This window comes from Ambystoma mexicanum, chromosome 3q (assembly GCF_040938575.1).
Source record: "Ambystoma mexicanum isolate Mex_15411 chromosome 3q, UKY_AmexF1_1, whole genome shotgun sequence".
NCBI lineage: Eukaryota > Metazoa > Chordata > Amphibia > Caudata > Ambystomatidae > Ambystoma > Ambystoma mexicanum.
In genome coordinates, this window is record NC_090926.1 from 1,300,607,221 (window position 1) to 1,300,612,719 (window position 5,499).

The window sequence follows — 5,499 nt, forward strand, 5'->3', positions numbered from 1 at the left end:
TCTTTGGGGAGCATCCACTGTGAGCTCACCCCCTGCACTAGGTCCTTATTCCTAGTCTTTGATTGGGGAGTATCCACTGCAAGCAGACCCCCTGCACTAGGTCCTTATTCCTGGTCTTTGATTGAGGAGTATCCACTGCAAGCAGACTCCCGGCACTAGGTCCCTATTCATGGTCTTTGATTGGGGAGCATCCACAGTGAGCAGACCCCTACACTAGGTCCCTATTCCTTGTTGTTGATTGAGGAGTATCGACTGTGAGCAGACCCCCTGAGCACTAGGTCCCTATTCCTGGTCTTTGATTGGGGAGCATCCACTGCGAGCAGAGCCCCTGCACTAGGTCCCTATTCCCGGTCGTTTATTGAGGAGTATCGACTGTGAGCAGACTCCCTGAGAACTAGGTCCATATTCCTGGTCTTTGATTGGGTAGTATCCACTGCGAGAAGACCCCCTGCACTAGGTCCCTAGTCCTGGTCTTTCACTGGGGAGTATCCACTGCGAGCAGACCTCCTGCACTAGTTTCCTATTCCTCTTCTTTCATTGAGGAGTATCCACTGCCAGCAGACCCCCTGCACTAGGTCTCTAGTCCTGGTCTTTGATTGGGGAGTATAGACTGCAAGCCGACCTCCTGCACTAGGTCCCTGTACCTGGTCTTTGATTGGGGAGTATCCACTGCGAGCAGACCCCCCGCACCAGGTCCATATTCCTGGTCTTTGATTGGGGAGTATAGACTGCAAGCAGACCTCCTGCACTAGGTCCATATTCCTGGTCTTTGATTGGGGAGTATCCACTTCGAGCAGACCCATAGTACCAGGTACCTAGTCCTGGTCTTTGATTGGGGAGTATCCACTGAGTGCAGACCCCCCACACCAGGTCCATATTCCTGGTCTTTGATTGGGGAGTATCCACTGCGAGCAGACCCCCTGCACTAGGTCACTAGTCCTGGTCTTTGATTGGGGAGTATAGACTGCGAGCAGACCTCCTGCACTAGTTCCCTATTCCTCTTCTTTCATTGAGGAGTATCCACTGCGAGCAGACCCCCTGCACTAGGTCCCTAGTCCTGGTCTTTGATTGGGGAGTATAGACTGCAAGCAGAGCTCCTGCACTAGGTCCCTATACCTGGTCTTTGATTGGGGAGTATCCACTGTGAGCAGACCCCCTGCACTAGGTCCCTATTCCTGGTCTTTCATTGGGGAGTATCCACTGGGAGCAGACCCCCGGCACCAGGTCCCTATTCCTGGTCTTTGATTGGGGAGTATCCACTGTGAGCAGACCCCTTGCACCAGGTCCATGTACCTGGTCTTTGATTGGGGAGTATCCACTACGGGCAGACCCCCGGCACAAGATCCCTATTCCTGGTCATTGATTGGGGAGTATCCACTGTGAGCAGACCCCTTGCACCAGGTCCATATTCCTGGTCTTTTATTGGGCAGTATCCACTGCGAGCAGACCTCCGGCACCAGGTCCATGTACCTGGTCTTTGATTGGGGAGTATCCACTACGGGCAGACCCCCGGCACAAGATCCCTATTCCTGGTCATTGATTGGGGAGTATAGTCTGCGAGCAGACTCCCTGGCACTGGGTCCCTATTCCTGGTCTTTGATTGGGGAGTATAGACTGCAAGCAGACCCCCTCTACTAGGTCCCTATTTCTGGTCTTTGAGTGGGGAGTATAGACTGCGAGCAGACCCCCTGCAGTAGGTCCCTATTCCTGGTCTTCCTGGTCTCTCATTGGGGAGCATCCACTGTGAGATGAACCCCTGCACTAGGTCCTTATTCCTGGTCTTTGATTCGGGAGTATCCACTGCAAGTAGACCCCCTGCACTAGGTCCTTATTTCTGGTCTTTTTATTTGGGGAGTATCCACTGCAAGCAGACTCAAGGCACTAGGTCCCTATTCCTGGTCGTTGATTGAGGAGTATCGACTGTGAGTAGACCCCCTGAGCACTAGGTCCCTAATCCTGGTCTTTGATTGGGGAGTATCCACTGCGCGAAGACCCCTTGCACTAGGTCCCTAGTCCTGGTCTTTCACTGGGGAGTATCCACTGCGAGCAGACCTCCTGCACTAGTTCCCTATTCCTCTTCTTTCATTGAGGAGTATCCACTGCGAGCAGACCCCCTGCACTAGGTCCCTAGTCCTGGTCTTTGATTGGGGAGTATAGACTGCAAGCAGACCTCCTGCACTAGTTCCCTATACCTGGTCTTTGATTGGGAAGTATCCACTGCGAGCAGACCCCCCGCACCAGGTCCATATTCCTGGTCTTTGATTGGGGAGTATCCACTGCGAGCAGACCCCCGGCACCAGGTCCCTAGTCCTGGTCTTTGATTGGGGAGTATCCACTGCGGGCAGACCCCCTGCACCAGGTCCCTATTCGTGGTCTTTGATTGGGGAGTATCCACTGTGAGCAGACCCCCTGCACTAGATCCCTATTCCTGGTCTTTGATTGGGGAGTATCCACTGGGAGCAGACCCCCGGCCTATTCCTGGTCTTTGATTAGGGAGCATCCACTGCGAGCAGACCCCCTGCACTAGGTTCCTATTCCTGGCTCTGATTGGGGAGTATAGACTGCAAGCAGACCACCTGCAGTAGGTCCCTATTCCTGGTCTTTGATTGGGGAGTATCCACTGCAAGCAGACCACCTGCACTAGGTCCTTATTCCTGGTCTTTGATTGGGGAGTATCCACTGCGAGTAGACCCCCGGCACTGGGTCCTTATTCCTGGTCTTTGATTGGGGAGTATCCACTGGGAGCAGACCCCCGGCCTATTCCTGGTCTTTGATTAGGGAGCATCCACTGCGAGCAGACCCCCTGCACTAGGTTCCTATTCCTGGCTCTGATTGGGGAGTATAGACTGCAAGCAGACCACCTGCACTAGGTCCCTATTCCTGGTCTTTGATTGGGGAGTATCCACTGCAACCAGACCACCTGCACTAGGTCCTTATTCCTGGTCTTTGATTGGGGCGTATCCACTGAGAGTAGACCCCCAGCACTGGGTCCTTATTCCTGGTCTTTGATTGGGGAGTATAGACTGGGAGCAGACCCCCGGCCTATTCCTGGTCTTTGATTAGGGAGCATCCACTGCGAGCAGACCCCCTGCACTGGGTCCCTATTCCTGGTCTTTGATTGGGGAGTATAGACTGCAAGCAGACCCCCTCTACTAGGTCCCTATTCCTGGTCTCTCATTGGGGAGTATCCCCTGCAGGCAGACCCCCCTGGCAGTGGGTCCCTATTTCTGGTCTTTGAGTGGGGAGTATAGACTGCGAGCAGACCCCCTGCAGTAGGTCCCTATTCCTGGTCTTCCTGGTCTCTCATTGGGGAGCATCCACTGTGAGCTGAACCCCTGCACTAGGTCCTTATTCCTGGTCTTTGATTCGGGAGTATCCACTGCAAGTAGACCCCCTGCACTAGGTCCTTATTTCTGGTCTTTTTATTTGGGGAGTATCCACTGCAAGCAGACTCAAGGCACTAGGTCCCTATTCCTGGTCGTTGATTGAGGAGTATCGACTGTGAGTAGACCCCCTGAGCACTAGGTCCCTAATCCTGGTCTTTGATTGGGGAGTATCCACTGCACGAAGACCCCTTGCACTAGGTCCCTAGTCCTGGTCTTTCACTGGGGAGTATCCACTGCGAGCAGACCTCCTGCACTAGTTCCCTATTCCTCTTCTTTCATTGAGGAGTATCCACTGCGAGCAGACCCCCTGTACTAGGTCCCTAGTCCTGGTCTTTGATTGGGGAGTATAGAATGCAAGCAGACCTCCTGCACTAGTTCCCTATACCTGGTCTTTGATTGGGAAGTATCCACTGCGAGCAGACCCCCCGCACCAGGTCCATATTCCTGGTCTTTGATTGGGGAGTATCCACTGCGAGCAGACCCCCGGCACCAGGTCCCTAGTCCTGGTCTTTGATTGGGGAGTATCCACTGCGGGCAGACCCCCTGCACCAGGTCCCTATTCGTGGTCTTTGATTGGGGAGTATCCACTGTGAGCAGACCCCCTGCACTAGATCCCTATTCCTGGTCTTTGATTGGGGAGTATCCACTGGGAGCAGACCCCCGGCCTATTCCTGGTCTTTGATTAGGGAGCATCCACTGCGAGCAGACCCCCTGCACTAGGTTCCTATTCCTGGCTCTGATTGGGGAGTATAGACTGCAAGCAGACCACCTGCAGTAGGTCCCTATTCCTGGTCTTTGATTGGGGAGTATCCACTGCAAGCAGACCACCTGCACTAGGTCCTTATTCCTGGTCTTTGATTGGGGAGTATCCACTGCGAGTAGACCCCCGGCACTGGGTCCTTATTCCTGGTCTTTGATTGGGGAGTATCCACTGGGAGCAGACCCCCGGCCTATTCCTGGTCTTTGATTAGGGAGCATCCACTGCGAGCAGACCCCCTGCACTAGGTTCCTATTCCTGGCTCTGATTGGGGAGTATCCACTGCAACCAGACCACCTGCACTAGGTCCTTATTCCTGGTCTTTGATTGGGGAGTATCCACTGAGAGTAGACCCCCAGCACTGGGTCCTTATTCCTGGTCTTTGATTGGGGAGTATCCACTGAGAGTAGACCCCCAGCACTGGGTCCTTATTCCTGGTCTTTGATTGGGGAGTATAGACTGCAAGCAGACCCCCTGCACTAGGTCCCTATACCTGGTCTTTGATTGGGGAGTATCCACTGCGAGCAGACGCCCTCCATTAGGTCCCTATGCCTGGTCTTTGATTGGGGAGTATAGACTGCGAGCAGACACCCCTGGCACTGGGTCCTTATTCCTGGTCTTTGATTGGGGAGTATAGACTGCAAGCAGACCCCCTGCACTAGCTCCCTATACCTGGTCTTTGATTGGGGAGTATCCACTGCGGGCAGACGCCCTCCATTAGGTCCCTATACCTGGTCTTTGATTGGGGAGTATAGACTGCGCGCAGACTCCCTGGCACTGGGTCCCTATTCCTGCTCTTTGAGTGGGGAGTATAGACTGCGAGCAGACCCCCTGCACTAGGTCCCTATTCCTGGTCTCTCATTGGGGAGCATCCACTGTGAGCTCACCCCCTGCACTAGGTCCTTATTCCTAGTCTTTGATTGGGGAGTATCCACTGCAAGAAGACCCCCTGCACTAGGTCCTTATTCCTGGTCTTTGATTGAGGAGTATCCACTGCAAGCAGACTCCCGGCACTAGGTCCCTATTCATGGTCTTTGATTGGGGAGCATCCACAGTGAGCAGACCCCTGCACTAGGTCCCTATTCCTTGTCGTTGATTGAGGAGTATCGACTGTGAGCAGACCCCCTGAGCACTAGGTCCCTATTCCTGGTCTTTGATTGGGGAGCATCCACTGCGGGCAGACCCCCTGCACTAGGTTCCTATTCCTGGCTCTGATTGGGGAGTATAGACTGCAAGCAGACCACCTGCACTAGGTCCCTATTCCTGGTCTTTGATTGGGGAGTATCCACTGCAAGCAGACCACCTGCACTAGGTCCTTATTCCTGGTCTTTGATTGGGGAGCATCCACTGCGAGTA